The 24,765-nt window shown below is 45.2% G+C and overlaps 1 protein-coding gene across 1 annotated transcript in view; it reads left to right on the top strand.

The window, feature by feature from the left end:
• Positions 1 to 10,587: 10,587 nt before the first annotated feature.
• The window catches only part of COMT (catechol-O-methyltransferase), a 150,353-nt gene continuing 136,175 nt past the window's right edge, over positions 10,588 to 24,765 (top strand). Inside the window, exon 1 of the mRNA XM_040416324.1 lies at positions 10,588 to 10,660. The gene's annotated coding sequence lies outside the window, so the exon portion shown is untranslated. The remainder of the gene's footprint in view (positions 10,661 to 24,765) is intronic.

Below are 24,765 nucleotides of genomic sequence, written 5' to 3'. Positions count from 1 at the left end.
TCCTCTGGTGGTCGATCCAAGCAAAAGGGACCACCAGAGGACCAGGTAGCAGGTATATCAGACGCTGTTAACAAAACAGCGTCTGATATACCTTTCAGGGGTTAAAAAAATCGCATCTACAGCCTGCCAGCGAATGATCGCCGCTGGCAGGCTGTAGATCAGTTTGTTTACCTTCCGATCCTGTGAACTCGCGCTCCTGTGTGCGCACGTTCACAGGAAATCTCGCGTCTCGCGAGATGACGCGCCGATGCGTCCAAGAGGAATAACCCGGCCGCCCGCAGGACACATCCCTGCGTTAGGCAGTCGGGAGGAGGTTAAGGTATATATATATATATATATATATATATATATGTGTTAGACACACCTTTATTCACCCCTTGTTTTTATAAGAAAACAACTTTTTTATTCACATCACTTTTATGATCATTTGCTCCCCAATATACGTGGTTGCTCACAGTTTATTTGTTTTATAGGCGGTCCTTTATATACATTCTTTCTGTCGTCCCAATTAGAGTAATAATGGTTGAAGATGGTATCACCATTTCCCCCATATATGATTGAGTGATCGATCATATCGACACTCTACTCTATTGTCCATCTTGCAGGTAGACTATGCCAAGATACATATGGGAAATATTTGTGCTTTTTTAGCACTTTTTCTATATATAATTGTGGTTGATACAATAGACCCATTATCTTCCCTTTACGGCGTTCTAGGACCTTTTGCGGGTCAGGTGATGGTCACGTGATTGATGACGCGCCTGACATGTGACCGGTAACAGCGATGCTTAGTGGTTGACATGCGGGGCTTGTGTATGGATGGGTGCAGCCCTCTCGCTGTGTGTGGCGACGGCGCCCCGCCCCTGCATCGACGCGATGACATCATGGACATGCGCAATGTGCCCATGGAGACGCCGACATGCTTGGCCAATATGAGGACACGGTTGGAGCCTATCTAATGAGTATCAGGTATATTTGATGTTAGAGCAACACTCCTATTAGTAGCAGTGATCATTTTAATTAACGCACAGGTGCTATTGAATAGCAGTTCGAGCTTATTGGTTATAAGTTGTCACATCGGGGGCTTATCATGGTATTTATATGTTTGATTGATCTTGTACCAGTATACTTGAGAAAGGCTACTGCGTAGCCGAAACATCGTATTTTGTGTGTGCACTCTGGTCCCCAATAAAAGTCACACTGGATATGCTGCTGTGACATCTTCTGTTATCCATTTATACTTATGGGACGGCGTTGGATTGGCTGTTCTATCACGGCTGGTGCATTCCAGACAGGTCAGAAGGTCCATCTTGTGCTGCTCTACAACTATTTCTTATTACTGTTTTGGATCCGAGGAGCGTGCACTGGGTATACGGTCATTATACACCGATGAACAACGATGAATTTTGCAAAAAGTTTGAATCTGTTAACAACAAATATTCCTTTGAGCTGATGCTGCTTAATATAGAATATCTGCAAAAAGAGGCCGAGAGTATTAAAAGAATGCTTGTGCCTTGGAAACTCAGATTCATGATCTGATGTCTGTGGATGATTTTGCTGCTCATAAGGAAAAACGACATAAAGTTGAAGTGGAAAAAAACAAAAGGGATAAGTGGCACCGTGATCTGGAGGACTATCAGTCTGGACGGATATATAATTGGCAAAACCAACAAACCCGTACCAGACCCCCTAAGAGAAGGGGCAGAGGGAGGAGGTTTGACCAAAGCCATTTTGGATTTACAACAGGCGAGTCAGATTCCACTGACGATTCCATCAAATCGGCTTTTTTAGGGAGAGCGGGACATATAGGAGGAGGAAACTACGACGTGGTGGCAGAAAACACCACAGAGTCCAGAAAAGATCAGCCTCCATCGATGTACCTGGGATACAACCAGGGAGCCCGAGAGAGGGTGACGAGACGCATGCACAAGAAATAAACAATCTGGTGGTGAACATATCATCCATGGAATTGAATGATGACCAGACCAACGTCTTAGCACATGGACTTTCATTCTGTCTTGTGGCAGACACTGATTGGTTTGAGCTGGAACTTGACCTACAGCGCTTTTTTAGGCGCCTCAGATTGAAGGTATTCTTTGATAATAGGATCCACAGTGGGGCTATTTCTGGCGGGGAAACTGCTGAATTGTCCTTTGCCAAGTTTAAGCTGAGCAACAAGAGCAGCTTCATGCCGCCACATAATAACCACATTGTGGAATCTTATATCCAAATTGTAACTAAACATATCAGACATTTGCAGGAATGCAGTCAGCAGCGACTTTACCGTCCCAATTTGTCATATGATGAGAGACAGGCCCTTAAGGCATTAATGTCTAACAGAGACATCACTATCAAACCAGCCGACAAGGGGGGAGCTGTGGTGATCATGGACACGGATGGTTATGTTCGGGAGATACGTAGACAGCTGAGTGATGGGGAGGTTTATGTGAAATTACAACATGATCCTAAATGGGAGATCGCCGGAAAGGTGACGAACATTGTTGACAGGGCATTTGCACGTGGTATCATTGATTCAGAACTGTGTCAGTTGATTAAGATACCTTTCCCCATTACTCCGCTCATCTACGTTCTCCCCAAAATTCATAAACAGCTGGTAGACCCCCCGGCAGACCTATAGTGTCGGGCAGGGGATCTATTTTCAGCAATATTGCTACATTTCTTGACAGACTACTCCGTGTCCGTGCGACCTCAGCTCTCTCCTATGTCAGGGATACGGGACACTTTTTAACCAAACTCAGTGGTATTGTTTTACACACCCATTTCTACCTGGTAAGTTTTGATGTGGTGTCTCTGTATACGTCCATTATGCATGAGTATGGATTAAATGTCGTCGATGTGGCCCTGGCCGGCACGGGACTCACCTGTGATGCACGCCGCTTTGTCCTCGATCTCCTTGAGTTGGTCCTCAAGAGGAATTATTTTCTCTTTGGCAACACCTTTTACCAACAGTCACGCGGTGTGGCCATGGGGTCCAACGTGGCACCCACTTATGCCAACATGTTCATGGCGGAGGTCGAGGACAAATTGGTATATGCATCCGAATATCGTCGGTGGGTCCTGTGCTGGTGGCGCTACATCGACGACATTTTTATGATTTGGAGTGGCTCAATGGATGATTTGAATAATTTTCATCAACACCTCAATAATGGAGTACCCGGGCTGCAATTTACTGTGACTTCCTCCTCTGAGGAGTTACAGTTTCTTGACGTCAGGGTATACCTAGAAGGAGGCCAATTAAAAACAGATTTATACAAGAAGCCTACAGACAGGAATAACCTCTTAAGATATGACAGTAATCATCCACGTCACATGCTTGACTCCTTACCGTGGAGCCAGATGCTACGTGTGAGACGAGTGGTGTCAGATGATAATGTGTTCATGAACCGCATAGATGAGATGTGCAATAAATTTGCCAAGAGAAAATATCCATGCACACTGTTACACAGATCGAGGGCGCGGATCTCCTCGGCTGACAGGGTGCCCACCGTTCAGGTTTCCTCTAGGAATAAGAATATGGGACGAATCCCGTTTGTATCCACCTATGGTCACCACAGTGTAGAGATTGCGCAGATCTTGAGAAAAGACTGGCATATCTTACACAGTGGTCTTCCCTCAGTAAGTGAATTTGATAAACCACCGTTGATGGCATACAAACGTGGAGTTAACTTACATGATAAGTTGATTAATACAGACATAGGTGAAGTCAAGAAGGGAGGTCAGACATATTTAAAACCTAGACAGACAGGTAATTTCCCTTGCCTTGGCTGTTGCAACCATGGAGGTGAGGGAACGTATCAATAAACACAAAAGTATCATAAGGAAAAAAATGCTGGATAAGCCAGTGGCCAAACATTTTTCTGACTGTGGTCACTCTGTCAGCCAACTGAGATTCCGGGTCATCGATTCGGTGCAGATTCCCAAGAGAGGAGGTGACAGGGAACGTATGCTAAAGAAAAAAGAGCTCAAATGGATCTTTACCTTACAAGCTCTACAACCCCAGGGATTGAACATAGAGTTTAATGCAAACAATGTAGATAGATAGAACATTTCCTTATATGTTGATGTCCTTTTCAGTATATCTTGTTTTTACTGGGATTTTAAGGTATATATATATATGTATATATATATATATATATATATATATATATATGTGTGTGTGTGTTAGACACACCTTTATTCACCCCTTGTTTTTATAAGAAAACAACTTTTTTATTCACATCACTTTTATGATCATTTGCTCCCCAATATACGTGGTTGCTCACAGTTTTTTTTTTTTTTATAGGCGGTCCTTTATATACATTCTTTCTTTCGTCCCAATTAGAGGAATAATGGTTAAAGATGGTATCACCATTTCCCCCATATATGATTGAGTGATCGATCATATCGACACTCTACTCTATTGTCCATCTTGCAGGTAGACTATGCCAAGATACATATGGGAAATATTTGTGCTTTTTTAGCACTTTTTCTATATATAATTGTGGTTGATACAATAGACTCATTATCTTCCCTTTACGGCGTTCTAGGACCTTTTGCGGGTCAGGTGATGGTCACGTGATTGATGACGCGCCTGACATGTGACCGGTAACAGCGATGCTTAGTGGTTGACATGCGGTGCTTGTGTATGGATGGGTGCAGCCCTCTCGCTGTGTGTGGCGACGGCGCCCCGCCCCTGCATCGACGCGATGACATCATGGACATGCGCAATGTGCCCATGGAGACGCCAACATGCTTGGCCAATATGAGGACGCGGTTGGAGCCTATCTAATGAGTATCAGGTATATTTGATGTTAGAGCAACACTCCTATTGGTAGCAGTGATCATTTTAATTAACGCACAGGTGCTATTGAATAGCAGTTCGAGCTTATTGGTTACATGCTGTCACATGGGGGGCTTATCATGGTATTTATATGTTTGATTGATCTTGTACCAGTATACTTGAGAAAGGCTACTGCGTAGCCGAAATGTCGTATTTTGTGTGTGCACTCTGGTCCACAATAAAAGTCACACTGGATATGCTGCTGTGACATCTTCTGTTATCCATTTATACTTATGGGACGGCGTTGGATTGGCTGTTCTATCACGGCTGGTGCATTCCAGACAGGTCAGAAGGTCCATCTTGTGCTGCTCTACAACTATTTCTTATTAGAATGTATACCTGGGCACTGCTTGTTTGGCTAGGATTAAATTAGTTAAAACAGGTATAGGTATATTATTAGGCTAGGTTCCCACAGCCAAAATATCTTGTTGTTTCTAGTGTGTAAAACACCCATTTTACACAAAGTAATTCAAATTCAAAACGCTATCAACATCCTCCCATTGGCTTCAAGGTAAACCACACATGGTCAAGTTTTTCACATCTGCTCAAGAAGTAGGTTATTTCAAGTGTATATTTGTTGCATTCCCCATTGAAGTCAATGGGTGAGGGCTAAATTAGATAGTGGTATTTGTTGCATTTTTGGCAACATTTTTTCCCACCAAAAATGTACTTTTCTTAGAGGTAGATGAGCCTACTGATCCGCACTGGTTTTGCTTGCACGAATGTTATCTGTGTGAACGTAGACTTATTAACTTGTGAGAAGCCTTAACCTTTAGGTCTCATGCACACAACAGTATTTTGGGTCCGTGTCCGATCCGCATTTTTTGCAGATCATACACGGACCCAATCATTTCTATAGATATGCAAAAAAACGGACAGCACATGTCATCCGTTTTCTGACCACAGCTGGGCTGCACCTTTCCTATTCTTGTCCAAGACTAGGCTTTTTTTTTTACAGTGGGTCCTGTAAAAATGTCAGTATGCACACGGGCCACATCCGTGTTTTGCGGATCTGCGATTTTCGGACCGCAAACCAGATATGGTCATGTGGAGGAGGCCTTACAAGAACATCTTTTGTGAAGCAACAGTAGATTCTGTAATAAAGCATGTACATAACGCCAGCTAGATAACATGTTATTGAATCCTGGATCTCTATGGCAACAGCTTCTACCAAGTTTGCCTTGAAGTCTAATGATCCCTATGACAACTGCATCTTAAAGGATAGTCACCTCTCCCCTCTGAATGACTTCTGTGGGATTATGGGGGAGATGTGTCATTAAGGAAGAGTCAATGTCACTTGCTTCAAATTCCTAAAATGTTGCATGATGTTTAATACTTTTGCGCCCCCCAGCAGGATGAACCTGTTGATATAAATGATACTCACTTGCTCCTTGCTGCTCTATTCTGGCTCCATTCAGCAATATTCGGTTCTGGTCGGTGTCAGATGCACTGCTGCAGCCAATGACTGGCCTGAGCGGTGACATGTCCTTAAGCTGCATGTGACCCTGCAGTGACATGCTATTTGGGGACACTTCACCACAAAGCATCGGCTGTAGCAGTGCACGTGGCCTCGTCTGTCTGTGACCGGTCTGGAGTGTGTGTAAAGTGTTTTTTTTTGTGCAAGTAAGCCCAAAAAGTAAAAAAAAAAGCTCTATAAGGCTACTTTCACACTAGTGGCACGGACTTCCGGCAGGCTGTTCCGTCGGGGGAACAGCCTGTCGGATCCGTCCTGCCGCTCCGTCCCCATTGACTATAATGGGGGAAGAGTTCCGGCAGAGGCACGGCAGCGCACGGCGAGAGGCTGCCGGAATAAAACTACGACATGTCCGACATTTATTCTGGCTGCCTCTCGCCGTGCGCTGCCGTGCCTCGCCGGAACTCCGCCCCCATTATAGTCAATGGGGACGGAGCGGCAGTCCGGGGGGCACATGGTCACTACCGGCAGGACGGATCCGACAGGCTGTTCACCCGACGGAACAGCCTGCCGGAGGTCCGTGCCGCTAGTGTATAAGTAGCCTAAGCCATAATTCCAGAGTGAAGGGCTATCTAGATAGATAGTTTCTTCTTAAAAGGGTTTTCAGACATTTCAGTATCTGATCGGTTGGGGTCCGACATCCGGGACCCCCACCAATCAAGCTTACCAAGCACAGCATCTTACATTGTATAGCGGCTTGGTAGTGTGCTCAGCTCCATTCACTTCAATTGGGCTCGTAGGCCACGTGAACGTGACATCACTGGCCTAGGAAAAGCTGTGAGAAAGCCACGGAGCTTACAGGAGCACTGGTGCCTTCTCAAACAGCTGATTGGCGGTGGTCGGAGGTGTCAGACCCTCACCCATCAGATACTGGTGACCTATCCAGAGGATGGGTAATCAGTATTAAAATGTCAGAAAACCCCCTAAACCTTTTACAGAATAGCAATGTATTAAAAGAGTATCCTCCCATTACCATTTTCTAAACAAGTATAGGTGGAAGGCAGGTACAGTGATACCTCGGTTCACAAACTTAATTCGTGAACTGACTCTGGTCGCGAACCGAATTGGTCGCGAACCGAGGCACATTTTCCCATAGGGTTCAATGTAAATCCGGTTAATCCGTGCTGACCTTTTTTTGGGGGTTTTTGAAGCACAAAAATATGAAACAAATTACAATACACATTAGTACAGTATAGTAATGTATAAAGAGAGGACAGTAACCTTGCTTGAGATGACTTCTGGCATGGAGGAAGGCAGGTGGGAGGCAGTTATTGTTTGGAGGGAGAGTCCCCCTCCATAAGGACATCAGGGGGATCTCCTTCAGGGGTTTCCTCTCTCCTTTGTCTCCTAGCTGCAGGCTCAGTTTTTCTGAAAAATCTGTCCAATGTCACTTGTCTCTTCCTGCGCTGCATAACCCTCCGGAAATGAGAGACCACATTATAATTTCTCTCCACGGTCTTCCTACAGGAAGTCACGACCATGTGACAGCCTGGAAATAGCATTAAAATGGCCGCGGCTCCTGTTCGTGAACCGAGGCGGAGTTCGTGAACCGGAGCATATTTTTATGAACTTTTCTGTTCGTGAACTGAGTTGTTCGTGAACAGAAGCGTTCGTGAACCGAGGTATCACTGTACTTGCATTTGCCATGTTACTAAGGGTATGGCCACATGGGCAGGTTTTCTGATGCAGTTTTTTTGAAGCCAAAACCAGGGCTGCATTCAACTAAGGCTACTTTCACACTGCAAAAACGCTTCCGTTACAATAATACAACCGCACGCATCCGTCATGAACGGATCCGGTTGTATTATGTCTTCTATAGCCATGATGGATCTGTCATGAACACCATTGAAAGTCAATGGGGGAAGGATCCGTTTTCTATTGTGTCAGAGAAAACGGATCCGTCCCCATTGACTTAGATTGTGATCCGTCTTACTCCGCACCACATCGCGTACAGAAAAACGCTTCTTGTTATTCTGTCCGCGATGGGGACGCAACCAAACGGAACGTAATGCATTTTGGTGCATTCCGTTTCGTTCAGTTCAGTTTTGTCCCCATTGACAATGAGTGGGGACAAAACTGAAGCGTTTGATGGATCTCAATAGCGGAATTGAAAACGCTAGTGTGAAAGTAGCCTAAGAGGGGTCATATCTGTCCTTTATACTTTCTCACCTTTTTTGATTCACTTCTGACTTCTAGAACTGCATCAGGAAACCTGACGGTGCCGCCAGATTTATAAACATTAAAAATATATAAGAATTAAGAAGGTTTTTAAAGGATGTGATACTGCGGCTCAGGGTACTTTCACACTAGCGTCGCTGGATTCTGGCAGGCAGTTCCGTCGCCGGAACTGCCTGCCGGATCCGGTATTTATTTTTTTCACATTTTTAAAGGTCTGCGCATGCGCAGACCGCAAAGCCGGATCCATTTTTCCGGAACACTTGGGGACGAATCCGGCATTAATGGATTTCAATGGAAAATAATGCTGGATCCGGCATTCCGGCAAGTGTTCCGGAATTTTGGACGGAGAAAATACTGCAGCATGCTGCGGTATTTTCTCCGTCCAAAAACCATACAGTGACTGAACTGAAGACACCCTGATGCATCCTGAACCGATTACTCTCCATTCAGAATGCATTAGGATAAAACTGATCAGTATAAAAAATTCAATACCGGAAAAGAATAACGCTAGTGTGAAAGTACCTTCAGCCCTGTGTCTATAGCTGTAAATGACATGGTCACCAAATAATGGCCAGATCCCAGCTCTACACACATTTACCGCTATGGATAGTGATGATTATAATGCATGCTGGATCAGTTCTGATGATAAACCCTACTTTTATTATATATAATTGACCTTATATTAAGGGCTCATGTCCACGAGCGTAAGGGCTGCGGACCGCATATGCACAGGCACTGGCTGTGTGAACTCCGTTTGCGGACCCAATGACTTGAATGGGTCCGCGATCCGCAACATACAGCCAAAGATTGAACATGTTCTATATTTTTGCGTTGCAGTGGCACGGATGGGAAGCCCACGGGATCGCTTCATAGTGCTTCCAATCTGTGCCTCTGCTCCGGAAAAGATAGGTGAACTCCTATCAGGGGCAGATTGGCCATAGACCTTACAGGGAAATTTCCCGGTGGGCTGATGCCCAGGGGGCCGCCTGAGTCCTCCTCACGGCCGACCAGTGGAAGTTTTTTGAGTTGTATTTTGTGCTGCTGGCAGCAGTATTTTGTAATGGACTGTAGTGTTTGGCTCCGTTGGGGTGGTATCATGTGCAGTAATATGGGATTGCTGGATCCCGCCTACTTGTATTGGCCCTGCCTTCCATCACTTTAGACTCGACCACAAAACGGGGCCACTTTAAAGAGGACCTTTCACTAGTTTAAAAACTAAAAACGAACTATATCAGTGGGCAGAGCGGCGCCCAGGGGTCCCCCTGCACTTACTAGTATGTCTGGGCGCCGCTCCGTTCGCCCGGTATAGGGGACTCCCAGGCTATGAGCTGTGCGCTATGATTGGCCAGCGCTGCAGCAAGGGACAACCCTAATACAAAAACTCTGCCCAGTACAACAGAGGGAGCTACAGACACCGGAGCCTATACCGGGCGAACGGAGCGGCGCCCAGACATACTAGTAAGTGCAGGGGGACCCCTGGGCGCCGCTCTGCCCACTGATATAGTTAGTTTTTAAACTAGTGAAAGGTCCACTTTAAGTATTTTTTCCAGGGCCATTTTAAGTTCCCAGTACGCCCCTGACTCCTATCTTCGGTCGTATGTTGCGGATTGCTGACCCATACATGGCCAGTGCCCATATATTGCAGACGCGCCATTTTACGGTCCACAATACGGGTAATGAACCAGTACGGTTGTGTGCATGAGCCCTTAGACAGCAATAATCATTGGTGACAGGGAGCCAGAAAGCCAGGGACAGCCGCCATGACAGCTGTAATGGCCGTCACTCTTGACCAAGGGCAAGCAGTGGTGTGGAGATAAGAAAGCAGAAAACTCAGCAATTTGTATTTCTGAAGATTTTGCCTTTATTCTTGTCTTATTTATTAGAAAGAAATCATCTCCTCTGTTCTGGAAGACGCTGAACTGACATTCCCACACGGCAGGCTGTCAGGCTGCATTACCGCTCTCCCTGAGGTAACCTATGAGAGGTCAGAGGAATGTGGGACTGAGAAGAGGGCACATCAGCCGGGGAGTGGGGGGAGGGGCAGAACTGGGGGGGGGGGGGGCGGGGCGTCCCCTCTCAGATATGATGTGGAGCTCGTTCACTGTATAAAGTTCACAGCCCAGAGCCGAGCACAGGACGAGAGGAGCGCCCGGTACCCGCACGGCAAGGTAGCCCCCTGTCTCCCCCACCCTTGTCAGCAGAGCTGGCACTTAGATGTAGAATGGATTCCAGTGTGTGTTTCATTTTATTCTACAAGAGGAAGGGGGGGAGTGGGACAAAGTAATGGCAGTCCACAGCCCTGGCATCCAGGCACCCTGTGGTTACTCTGCTGGCACTTCTGTACTGTTTCCAGCATCTGTGGCAGAGCTTGTGAGGGCAGGACTGTCCCATCAGGTGGCCCTGGGATAAGCATGCTTCATCTGTTTCTTGTATATGCCTGGAGACCGAGCGTGCATGTAGTAGTGACTTGTATCCGCTGCCCTCCATGCCATGACTTGGGCTGGTAATTCTATCCCTAAGGCAGTGATGGCTAACCTCTGACACTCCAGCTGTGGTGAAACTACGATTCCCAGCATGCTCCATTTATTTCTATAGAGTTCTGAGAGCAGCCAAGCAAGCGGGGCATCTTGGGAGTTGTAGTTTTACCACAGCTGGAGTGCCAAGGTTAGCCATCACTGCGCCTAAGGGCTCATGCACACGACCAAAAAACGGATGCTGCCAGTGTGCCTTCCGCAATTTGCAGAACGGAACAGGAGGCCCATTATAGAGATGCCTATTCTTGTACGCAAAATGGACAAGAATAGGACATGTCTCATAATTTTTGCGGAGTCACGGAACGGAGCAACGGATGCTGTCCGCATCTTTTGCGGACCAATTTAAATGAATGGTTTCGTATACGGAATCAAAATACGGTCCGTTTACGGAACGCAAAAAACGTTTGTGTGCATGAGCCCTAAGGCCTCTTTCACACCAGTGAAGTGAACACACAGCAGCGGACTGAATCCTGACTCATTCATTACGAAGGGTCTGTGAGAGTCTCACACTTTATCTCTGCGTTCAGGAAAAATTGCAGCATCTTCGATTATTGTGCGTTTTCCCCCCTCAGCTCTGGCCCCATAGAAGTGAATGGGGCTTGTATGAAAAACGGAAGGCATCCAGATGCAATGCGATTTTTACTGATGGTTGCTAGGAGATGTAGATTTTTATTCTTCATTTTTTCTTCATGCGCGTGAAAAACACATAACAAATGATTGTATCTGCATGGAAAAAACGCACACACTGAACGCAGTCGCAGATAAAACTGATTGAACTTGTGTGTAAAACCATCCGTTTTTCCCTGAACAGATCCTGACACAATCCGTATCGCTCGTGTGAAAGAGGACTAAGGGATCTTTCACACCTGCGAGTTTTCCATCCGGACGTGATGTGTATCAGACTGAATCCTGAGCCCTTCATATCGACGGGTCTGTGCACATAAGTGTTGTTTTTCACACATCATCTTTGCGTTCCGGAAAAATCACAGAATGTTCTATATTGTGTGTTTTTTCCCCCCCCCAGCCCTGGCTCCATAGAAGTGAATGGGGCCATTGTGAAACACGGAAGGTGTTTTTCACTCATGATTGCTAGGAGATGTAGATTCTTATTCTTCAAGTGCGTGAAAAACGGATACAATCCGGATGAAAAAAACGCACGCACTGAACACAGTCTCTGAAAAAAACTGATTAAACTTTCCTACAAAATCAGATCCAGACACAATCCATATCACTCGTGTGAAAGTGGCGTAATGATCTGTTCTGTAAGATGGTGGCTAAGGAAATATGTTAGAAAGGCATGCACTATGTACTGGGATGCAGGGGTCTCCTCAGTCCAACGTGTCCCCCCCCCCCCCTCCCGTACTCCTTGCAGGAGATATACAGAAGTCACCCTGGAATTATTCTCGAGGTCCAACCCCCCCATGTCATCATTGAGGTCTATCAGGGTTTGATTCAAAGAAATAGACCCTTGCAGCAATGTTTTGTTTTTCTCGTGGACCTATAAGGGTACATCATGGTCTCAGAGCTGGGGCTCACCAGAGCATCCTCTGGAACTGTTGTTCGACACTGGGGACAGTCCTCCAGGACAGCTGTGGCAAACAGACGGGACATAGGTTACAAGGAAGTAATATCCCATTGTCTACAACCCCTCCTAGATGCACCTCATCCTCCTGCTGCTCTCCAGTTTCACCTGAGCGTGTTCCTTACGGGAAGCTCGCTCCATAAGATGGCCGCATTTCCTGGACAGATCTCTGCTCCTCTGATGAACTCACAGCATCAGAATCATTTTGGCATATTGCAGTAAGTACAGTACGGCAGGAATTCACAGCATCATACGTCATTCCTGGACTGGACATGCTTGTGAAACAATAAATCTAATTTCACACAAGTCACAACATGGAATAATAGCGTAGGTATTCTACATGGATTAACCCCTTCCTGTCTGGCCAATCATTTTGAAAAATGTCTTTCCTTGTCGCATTTCAAGAACTGTGATTCTAGGGCTGCAACGATTACTTGGGTAAATCGAGTAACTCGACACAAAAAAAACCTCAATGCAAATTTTTTTGCATCAAGGATTTGTTTGTGTCATGTGACCACAGAGTGTGAGTGAAGTGCTTGCTCTTACTCATGCTCCGCGGTCATCCGCTGGCCCACACCTCACTGCACTGGATTCTGACACATCGTCAGGACATAGTGCACTTAAGCGCGCGCTATGACCCGATGCTGTGCTACGGCAGATGGCAGTGCAGCGCGTGAAGAAGAAGAGGCTAAAGAGCTGAAGAGTGTTGGCGGCGCCCCTACAGGAGTGTTATGTATTTCACAGGCGCTGGGGACTGATTGCTAGTAGTGGAGATGGTGGCACTGGGGGAGCTGAGGGCACGGAGGACTGATGGCATGGGGGGCTGATGGCACAGAGTACTGATGGCATGGGGGGTGATGGCACAGAGTACTGATGGCATGAAGGGTGAGGGCACAGAGAACAAATGGACAGATGACTGATGGCATAGGGGGTGATGGCACAGGACTGATGGCATGGGGGGGGCTGATGGCACAGAGTTCTAATGACATGGGGGATAGCACAGAGTACTGATGGCATTGGGTGATGGCACAGATGGCATGGGGGACTAATGCCACAGAGTACTGATGGCATGTGGGGCTGATGGCACAAAGTACTGATGGCATAGGTGGGGTGATGGCACACAGTACTGATGGTATAGGGGGTGATGGCACAGAGGACTGATGACATGGGTGGTGATGACACTGGGGGTAGCTGATGGCACAAAGGACTGATGGCATGGGGGAGCCAATGACACTGGGGGGAGCTGATGGCACTGGGGGGAGCTGTTGGCACAGAGGACTGATGGCACTGCGGGGAGCTGTTGGCACAGAGGACTGATGGCACTGGTGTAACTGATGGCATGGAGGAACCTGATGGCACTGGGGGGAGCTGATGGCATGAGGAAGATTGATAGCATGGAGGGGGCTGATGGCATTGGGGAGAGCTGATGGCATGGAGGGAGCTGATGGCGCTGAGAACTGCTGGCACGGCGTGGCTGATGAGTTGTTATAAAGGAAAACGTTCTTTTAATTAGTCTTTTCTTATCAGAGTACTCAATCGTTGGATTAATCGATAGAATACTTGATTACTAAAAAAATCGATAGCTGCAGCCCTATGTGACTCTTAATTTTTTTTCAGCTGATGTAGCTGTATGAGAGATGGACTTTTAAAGGATGAGTTGTATTTTCCCACGGCACCATTATGGGAATCATATAATTTATTGATTAGCGTTTATTATTTTATTACATTCAGAGAGCCATAACCTTTTCATTGCTCTGTCAGTGTAATTGTATGAGAGCTTGTGTTTATTTTTTGGAAGGTGTTATCATTTTTTATTGGTACCATTTGGGAAAAGTTTGGGTTGGGGGTGGGGGAATGGAGAGAAAAGGCTAACTTTATTCTAGGGGTTATTATGTTTGTTGCTGTGCTCTATATGTGTTTTTAAGGGGTCCTACACAGGAAATTATATTAAAAAAAAGGGTTAAAAAAAAAATCACAGACACTGCTCCTAGACTAAAACTAGGTACTCTATGTGTGCCAGTGGATTGGGGAGGCACTCCCTCATTTCTATTACTATTATTTAGCCAGCCAGTTAGTGTATGTCCATTGGTGGTTGACTGTTACCCTGCAGTGGGGTCTAGAACGTAGAGTACTTGGCCCGACTAGATCTCTTCAGACACTTCTTTGGAGGAGTGCTGCTATAGACCGTATCTCTCTCTCTCTCTCTCCCTGAACCCATAATCGTTACCCTCCAGTGTGGACTTTCTTTTAAACTGGTTCTCGAAGAGGTGACAAAATGGTCTCCCCACTATGGCCCAACCGCCGACTTCCCCATTTTGTACAACTTCCTAATACCCAGATTTGGAAGAGACATGTGATTACTATGGAGCACATTATGGATATGGGTTCTTTATGTTTATTTCAACACTTGCAATCTACCTTTAACTGTTCAAGTTTAATTTTTTTTCTCACCTCTCCACTTCTGCAGGGCATGGCGCGAAATGCCTAGGGAAACCGTTTTCTGACTTTTATGGATATCTGACCTGGAGTTTTGCACCAATGCGAGATTAAATATTTACAAAATGGTGGGGGGACAATCCTTCTCTAGATGAGGATGAGTGTAATAGTCTGTTGGGTGCTTCAGCTCCCCCTGATCAGTGATAGAGACAAGTTAGTACAATTTAAATTTACCCATAGAATATATTACACTACTCACAAAAAGGTATATTTGGCTTTTGGGTGAGATTTATGCAAAACGTGAAAAGTTCACTCTACAGTGATATGAATCGTGATTACAATACTCTATGTATTGTAATGCATTGTAGAAAGGATCAGACCCTCAAAAGTTGAAGTCTCATAGTGGGGAAAACAAAAAGTGAAAAAAATAAAAAATAAAAAATAAAATAATTTTTTTTTTTATTAAAATGGAAAATCTGCAAAAAAGTGACATCTTTGAAATTTCCCCTCCAATTTCTCTTAATTCTTGTGGAACACCTTCATAGTCTTGTGACAAGAATATTTGTCTTGTCATAAGACTGTGAAACCAATAGACGGCCCTGTTCATACCTCAATAGTGCCCTCTATTGGTCTTATAGTCTTCTGACAAGAATTTTTGTCTTGTCATAAGACTGTGAAACCAATAGAGGGCGCTGTTCATAACTAAAAACAGCTGAAAAACAAGGCAGATTCTGTTCATTTGCATGTCTTTCCCATATGCCCATGTTTGTGCAAATTAGTTTTTACATGACAAAACTGTATAGAAAGGTTATTGAATATTATGTTTGGACAATCGGAAAACTTTTTGTCGCCCTAATGATATTGATCTAGGTGTGCAGGTCCACCCAAGCCATCCAACATGCAAAATAACTTTGAGGTTTACTGGTTCTCAGTCAGATGAGAGCTGGTTTGGAATATCTCATAGTGCACAAGGCTGCCATTGTAAGGTATGCTGACTAAGGGCCCTTTCACACTTGCGTTCTTTTCTTCCGGCATAGAGTTCCGTCGTCGGGGCTCTATGCCGGAAGAATCCTGATCAGTTTTATCCTAATGCATTCTGAATGGAGAGAAATCCGTTCAGGATGCATCAGGATGCCTTCAGTTCCGGAACGGAACGTTTTTTGGCCGGAGAAAATACCGCAGCATGCTGCGCTTTTTGCTCCGGCCAAAAATCCTGAACACTTATCGCAAGGCCGGATCCGGAATTAATGCCCATTGAAAGGCATTAATCCGGATCCGGCCTTAAGCTAAACGTCGTTTCGGCGCATTGCCGTATCCGACGTTTAGCTTTTTCTGAATGGTTACCATGGCTGCAAGGACGCTAAAGTCCTGGCAGCCATGGTAAAGTGTAGTGGGGAGCAGTATACTTACCGTCCGTGCGGCTCCCCGGGCCCTCCAGAGTGACGTCAGGGCGCCCCACGCGCATGGATGACGTGATCACATGGACACGTCATCCATGCGCATGGGGCGCTCTGACGTCATTCTGGAGCGCCCCGGGAGCCGCACGGACTGTAAGTATACTGCTCCCCCGCTCCCCACTACTACTATGGCAACCAGGACTTTAATAGCGTCCTGGCTGCCATAGTAACACTGAACGCATTTTGAAGACGGATCCGTCTTCAAATGCTTTCAGTTCACTTGCGTTTTTCCGGATCCGGCGTGTAATTCCGGCAAATGGAGTACACGCCGGATCCGGACAACGCAAGTGTGAAAGAGCCCTATGCCTGTTATGTGTCTCATGGATAGATTGATGGCTTGCACATACCTGGCTTTTGGCATACAGCCTTTGTGTGGTTGTCTATTGTATGTCGTACATAATAGGAGTCTAAGACGCATCCAGCTATCCTCTTAATGCTGTTTCCAAACCATTTTGATGGGGTTGCCAACTTGCCATCAATTTCTATCCTTTTTTTATGAACCAGACACCCTCTTCTCTTCCGAGCAGGGGCTGCCTGGTTGTCTCCCATTGACTTCCATTATACTCGGGTGCTCGTCCGAGCACACGAATATAGCAATGTGTTTGGGCCGAACACCCGAATACTTTGGTGCTCGCTCATCACTAGTAGATTCAAAAATTATGGGTGGTTTCTATTATGTAAGCTCTAACTCAGTGGTGGCGAACCTATGGCATGGGTGCCAGAGGCGGCACTCAGAGCCCTCTCTGTGGGCACCCACACCCTTGAAAATGTCTAAGTCGTATCAATATGCCTTAGACTCTTCCTGCCATTTATCAGCGCACAGTGCGCTATGAACAGCACAAGCAGCGCACTGAATGTAGGCAGGCTATTTTAGCTAAATGATAGATATACTATACTGGACTGTATTCAGGTTACATTGCGGTGTTGGCACTTTGCGATAAATATGTGGGTTTTATGTTACAGTTTGGGCACTCGGTCTGTAAAAGGTTCGCCACCACTGCTATAACTCATTTGGTCCTTAACCACCTCCGGACCGCCGAACGCAGCGACGCGTCCTGGAGGTGGTTGATTCATTCCGCCTCGACGCGCCGGCGTGTCCTCTCGCGAGACGCGAGATTTCCTGTGAACGCGCGCACACAGACGCGCGCGTTCACAGGAACGGAAGGTAAGAGAGTGGATCTCCAGCCTGCCAGCGGCGATCGTTCGCTGGCAGGCTGGAGATGTGATTTTTTTAACCCCTAACAGGTATATTAGACGCTGTTTTGATAACAGCGTCTAATATACCTGCTACCTGGTCCTCTGGTGGTCCCTTTTGTTTGGATCGACCACCAGAGGACACAGATAGCTCAGCAATATGTAGCACCAAGCACCACACTACACTACACCCCCCCTGTCACTTATTAACCCCTTATTAGCCCCTGATCACCCCATATAGACTCCCTGATTACCCCCCTGTCATTGATTACCCCCCTGTCATTGATCACCCCCCTGTAAAGCTCCATTCAGACGTCCGCATGATTTTTACGGATCCACTGATAGATGGATCGGATCCGCAAAACGCATACGGACGTCTGAATGGAGCCTTACAGGGGCGTGATCAATGACGGTGGTGATCACCCCATATAGACTCCCTGATCACCCCCCTGTCATTGATCACCCCCCTGTAAAGCTCCATTCAGACGTCCGCATGATTTTTACGGATCCACTGATAGATGGATCGGATCCGCAAAACGCATACGGACGTCTGAATGGAGCCTTACAGGGGCGTGATCAATGACGGTGGTTATCACCCCATATAGACTCCCTGATCACCCCCTGTCATTGATCACCCCCCTTTAAAGCTCCATTCAGACGTCCGCATGATTTTTACGGATCCACTGATAGATGGATCGGATCTGCAAAACACATACAGGCGTCTGAATGAAGCCTTACAGGGGGGGGTGATCACCCTATATAGACTCCCTGATCACCCCCCTGTCATTGATTACCCCCCTGTCATTGATCACCCCCCTGTAAGGCTGCATTCAGATGTCCGTATGATTTTTACGGATCCACGGATACATGGATCGGATCCGCAAAACACATACGGACATCTGAATGGAGCCTTACAGGGGGGTGATCAATGACAGGGGGGTGATCACCCCATATAGACTCCCTGATCACCCCCCTGTCATTGATCACCCCCCTGTCATTGATCACCCCCCTGTAAGGCTCCATTCAGACATTTTTTTGGCCCAAGTTAGCGGAATTTTTTTTTTTTTTTTCTTACAAAGTCTCATATTCCACTAACTTGTGTCAAAAAATAAAATCTCACATGAAATCACCATACCCCTCACGGAATCCAAATGCGTAAAATTTTTTAGACATTTATATTCCAGACTTCTTCTCACGCTTTAGGGCCCCTAGAATGCCAGGGCAGTATAAATACCCCACATGTGACCCCATTTCGGAAAGAAGACACCCCCAGGTATTCCGTGAGGGGCATATTGAATCCATGAAAGATTGAAATTTTTGTCCCAAGTTAGCGGAAAGGGAGACTTTGTGAGAAAAAAATAAATAAAATCAATTTCCGCTAACTTGTGCCAAAATTTTTTTTTTTCTATGAACTCGCCATGCCCCTCATTGAATACCTTGGGGTGTCTTCTTTCCAAAATGGGGTCACATGTGGGGTATTTATACTGCCCTGGCATTCTAGGGGCCCTAAAGCGTGAGAAGAAGTCTGGGATCCAAATGTCTAAAAATGCCCTCATAAAAGGAATGTGGGCCCCTTTGCGCATCTAGGCTGCAAAAAAGTGTCACACATGTGGTATCGCCGTACTCAGGAGAAGTTGGGCAATGTGTTTTGGGGTGTCATTTTACATATACCCATGCTGGGTGAGATAAATATCTTGGTCAAATGCCAACTTTGTATAAAAAAATGGGAAAAGTTGTCTTTTGCCAAGATATTTCTCTCACCCAGCATGAGTATATGTAAAAAGACACCCCAAAACACATTCCCCAACTTCTCCTGAATACGGCGATACCACATGTGTGACACTTTTTTGCAGCCTAGGTGGGCAAAGGGGCCCACATTCCAAAGAGCACCTTTAGGATTTCACAGGTCATTTACCTACTTACCACACATTAGGGCCCCTGGAAAATGCCAGGGCAGTATAACTACCCCACAAGTGACCCCATTTTGGAAAAAAGACACCCCAAGGTATTCCGTGAGGGGCATGGCGAGTTCCTAGAATTTTATATTTTTTGGCACAAGTTAGCGGAAAATGATGATTTTTTATTTATTTTTTTCCTTACAAAGTCTCATATTCCACTAACTTGTGACAAAAAATAAAAACTTCCATGAACTCACTATGCCCATCACGAAATACCTGGGGGTGTCTTCTTTCCAAAATGGGGTCACTTGTGGGGTAGTTATACTGCCCTGGCATTTTAGGGGCCGAATGCGTGAGAAGTGGTTTGAAATCAAAATCTGTAAAAAATGGCCGGTGAAATCCGAAAGGTGCTCTTTGGAATGTGGGCCCCTTTGCCCACCTAGGCTGCAAAAAAGTGTCACACATGTGGTATCTCCGTACTCAGGAGAAGTTGGGCAATGTGTTTTGGGGTGTCATTTTACATATACCCATGCTGGGTGAGAGAAATATCTTGGCAAAAGACAACTTTTCCCATTTCTTTATACAAAGTTGGCATTTGACCAAGATATTTATCTCACCCAGCATGGGTGTAAAATGACACCCCAAAACACATTCCCCAACTTCTCCTGAGTACGGCGATACCACATGTGTGGCACTTTTTTGCAGCCTAGGTGGGCAAAGGGGCCCACATTCCAAAGAGCACCTTTCGGATTTCACCGGTCATTTTTTACACATTTTGATTTCAAACTACTTACCACACATTTGGGCCCCTAGAATGCCAGGGCAGTATAACTACCCCACAAGTGACCCCATTTTGGAAAGAAGACACCCCAAGGTATTCGCTGATGGGCATAGTGAGTTCATAGAAGTTTTTATTATTTGTCACAAGTTAGTGGAATATGAGACTTTGTAAGAAAATAAATAAATAAATAAATCATCATTTTCCACTAACTTGTGACAAAAAATGCCCATCAGCGAATACCTTAGGGTGTCTACTTTCCGAAATGGGGTCATTTGTGGGGTGTTTGTACGGTCTGGCCATTGTAGGACCTCAGGAAACATGACAGGTGCTCAGAAAGTCAGAGCTGCTTCAAAAAGCGGAAATTCACATTTTTGTACCATAGTTTGTAAACACTATAACTTTTACCCAAACCATTTTTTTTTTTTACCCAAACATTTTTTTTTTATCAAAGACATGTAGAACAATAAATTTAGAGAAAAATTTATATATGGATGTCGTTTTTTTTTGCAAAATTTTACAACTAAAAGTGAAAAATGTCATTTTTTTGCAATAAAATCGTAAAATTTCGATTAATAACAAAAAAAGTTAAAATGTCAGCAGCAATGAAATACCACCAAATGAAAGCTCTATTAGTGAGAAGAAAAGGAGGTAAAATTCATTTGGGTGGTGAGTTGCATGACCGAGCAATAAACGGTGAAATTAGGGTAGGTCAGAAGTGTAAAAAGTGGCCTGGTCTTTAAGGGTGTTTAAGCACTGGGGGCTGAGGTGGTTAAAGGGATTCTGTCACCTCTCATAACACAAATGCTCCACAGCTTACCTTGAATCGGCTGTGCTGTTCTATATTATAATCCGTCCAGTAGTTTTGCAGAAAAACAACTTTTATAATTATGCAAATTAACCCTGAAGGTGCCCAGAGGGGCGTTATGTTCCCCTTTGTGTGCCCAGTAACGCCCCTCTTACAGTGCCCCTCCCTAACCGCCCACAGCGTCTCATCCCTCTCCTCCCCTCCATGACGGCCGAGCGAAGTCTCGCGCAGACGCAGAACCCACCGAGGGCTGCGCCAGTGCGATTTGCTGGAGACTGAGGGAAGAGCGAGCATCGGACGTCACTGGGCTCGGCGCATGTCCAGTGACGACGATGAAGCTCCTGCCCTCAGTCTCCAGCAAATCGCACTGGCGCAGCCCTCAGTGGGTTCTGCGTCTGCGTGAGACTTCGCTCAGCCGTCAGGGAGGGGGAGGAGAGGGATGAGACGCTGTGGGCGGTTAGGCATTCTGGAGGAAGGCGTTTTGGGCACTGTAAGAGGGGCGTTACTGGGCACACAAAGGGGAACATAACGCCCCTCTTGGCACCTTCAGGGTTAATTTGCATAATTATAAAAGTCGTTTTTCTGCAAAACTACTGGACGGATTACAATATAGAACAGCACAGCCGATTCAAGGTAAGCTGTGGAGCATGACTGGTTTAAAATCTGAATTTGTGTTATGAGAGGTGACAGAATCCCTTTAAAGTGGGTTCTGGAAATTTTCTAGAAAATTTGAAAAATTGCTTCACAGATTTTAAGCCTTCTAACATCTTAAAAAAAATAAAATGAGCGCTCGAAGCTGCGATAAAAATTTATATTTTCTGATTTACTAGCTATGTTCCTGGTTCCTTTTTTCTGTGTTTATTGGATTTCTCGTTCCTTTGACCACGGCTTTTCTTCTGACCACTCTCTGTCTCTCGTTTGGTACGGCGTTGTCCATCAGGTTCCGATCTCAGCTTGTTTTCTGACCACTTTCTGGCTCTCGTTTTGTACTGCATAGCTTGTCTGGTTCTGACCCGTTTGCGTACCGCTCTGGTATTGTGTTTGTCTGTCTTTGTTGTTTGTCCATCTCTGCACTTAAATAGCGTAGGGACTGTGGCCCATTTGCGGTCTAGCTATCTAGGGCTTGTACTGCAAGTAGGTAGTGAAAGCAGGCTTGTTTGTCCCTACCTACAGTCATAACAATAAGGAAAATCATTACAAAGTTATTACCACATAAAGTGACTGGATACTTTGGAATGCTACTTAAATTTTTTTACGCCACCCCATATCGGAGTGAGTTTGTGTCTTCTTTTGTGACTTTTTTTAAAAAAAGTGTCAGTGTCACATCCACTTTCTTCATTTTTTTTTCTTCTTAAATTGGAGCAAGTGATGTAAAAATACAAAAAGTCGTGAAGTTTAAGGCAAGTAACCCCAAAAAGTCCCAATAATATAAAGAAAAGCAGAATCAGTGTGGCCATAGATTTCTGTTTAGGTGCACACAGGCTGCCAGAGGATGCGCCTAATTCATCACAAGACCTGCACAGGGGATATAAAGACTAAAAAATAAAATCCATAAATATGCAGTCCAGGGCAGACATGCACTTCTGACCCTGTGGTGTGCCCATACAGCACTTTATGACCACATATGAGGTGTTGTATTCAGGAGAAAATGGGTAACAAATTGTGGTTTGATTTTCTCCTGTTATCTGTTGAAAAAATGGAAAACTTGGGACTTTCTTGTAAAAAAAATAATTATTATTTTCACAGCAAAGAATTTTTAATCAAATGGCTGTTAGGCCTAGGTGCTTATTACACCTCTTTAACAATTACATTAGGTTTGCATTCTCCAAAAAGAGGTTTTGGGGGTTTCCACTGTAGGGGTACCTCAGAGTCTCTACAAATGCAGCATGGTTTCTGAAAATTATTCCAGTTAAATCTGTGCTTCAAAAGCCATATGGTGCTCCTTCTCTTCTGAGTTGTGCCTGTTCCGATACAGCAGTTAATTACCACGTATGGGGTGTTGCCATATTCACAAAAAAATTCAGAACAAATTATGAGGTGCTTTTTTTAGGGATCGACCGATATTGATTTTTTAGGGCCGATACCGATACTGATAATTTGTGAACTTTCAGGCCGATAGCCTATAAGTTATACCGATATTCGGGGAATTTTCATTTTTGGAAAAAAAAAAATTCCTACACAAATCTGCTGAAAATGAATATGTTTATTGTTAACGTGTATTATTATTTTTTTGTAAATCTAAGGGGTTAACTACCGCAGATCGCAGCTACCGCTCATAGAGGTCGGGAGCCGGCTATGTGATTCTGCAGCCAGCTCCCGCCTCCTGTATATGAATTAATGAAAGAGTTATCTTCATTGGTGGAGCGGTGGCCACAGCCCCGCCCCTTCTCTTGTCCTCTCTCCTCTGTAATGCATTGCAGAGGGGATCAGACCCCAGAAGTTGAAGTCCCAGAGTGGGACAAAAAAAATAAAAAAAAAATTAAAGTTTTTCATAATAAAAAAGAAAATAAAGTTTCAAGTAAAAAACAAGCAAAAAAAAATTCCCAAAATAAAACAGAAAATTGTGAAAAAAAGAAAGAAAAAAACAGACATATTGTGTATTACCGCGTCCGTAACGATCGGCTCTATAAAAATATCACATGATCCAACCCCTCACCTGGAGGACCTGAAAGCTGAGCTCTGATTGGTTGCTCTGGGCAGCTAAGACCAGAGTGGTGTAATGTCTCTGTATGGTAGTGGTAATTGTGTCAACGGTGTCTCCTACCTAGGTACGGCTGGACTCCTGGCTTCTGGCTCACTTGCAATAAAATTGAGTGTAGTGATAGGAGGTGTAATAGAGGGATTTTGCAGCAGAAACTGATATCCAGACTTTTGGTACAGTTCAAACTCGTCTTTACTGAGGGTAACTTTCATCCAAGCAAGGTACAGCTTTTTGTGTTAGGTCCCAGCAGGCTTTCAGCAATGGTTGGCAGGAATTTATGTTCTGCTCTATCAACCAGGAGCTTGCAGGAAAGGACTTCTGCTTTGTAGCTCTAAACATGTGCCAAGAATTTGGCTTCTGCATTTTCTATCTTCTGCTGTATGGGGACTGACTAGCCGAGGAGGAATAGGGCTTCTCCTGGGTCTCTGGACTTTACTCACAGTTATCTTCTCAGGGTATGCTTTCTTCCTGGAACTGGAGTTTGTCTGCTTGCTTCATCCAGCTGAGGCTGCAGGGCTCAGGCTGGGAATGATGATCAGTGTCTCAGCCGAGACAAGATCCTGGTTTGGTTCCCTACATCTGGGAGCTCCTAACATGCACACCCTACCCCTAATACTCACTCTAACTTCCTTCTCTCCCCATACTGCAGGATGTGGGCACAGCCCACTCTGCTCACAGAGGGGGAGCTAAGCTGGAATGAACTATTCCAGCTTAGATGTACTAAACTGAACTTAAGTCCTTGCTAACACATTGCGGCCACCTGCTGGTGAACATGGAAATTACAGCAATTATTAGAGTTAACAAGGTTTTATGCACATCTGTGAAGACATAATATAAAATTATATGAGATGACAAGGTTAATGCTCTTAGGAGATTGTAGCGGGG

The sequence above is a fragment of the Bufo bufo genome, chromosome 2 (assembly GCF_905171765.1).
Source record: "Bufo bufo chromosome 2, aBufBuf1.1, whole genome shotgun sequence".
NCBI lineage: Eukaryota > Metazoa > Chordata > Amphibia > Anura > Bufonidae > Bufo > Bufo bufo.
This window is presented reverse-complemented; position numbering and strand designations above follow the sequence as displayed.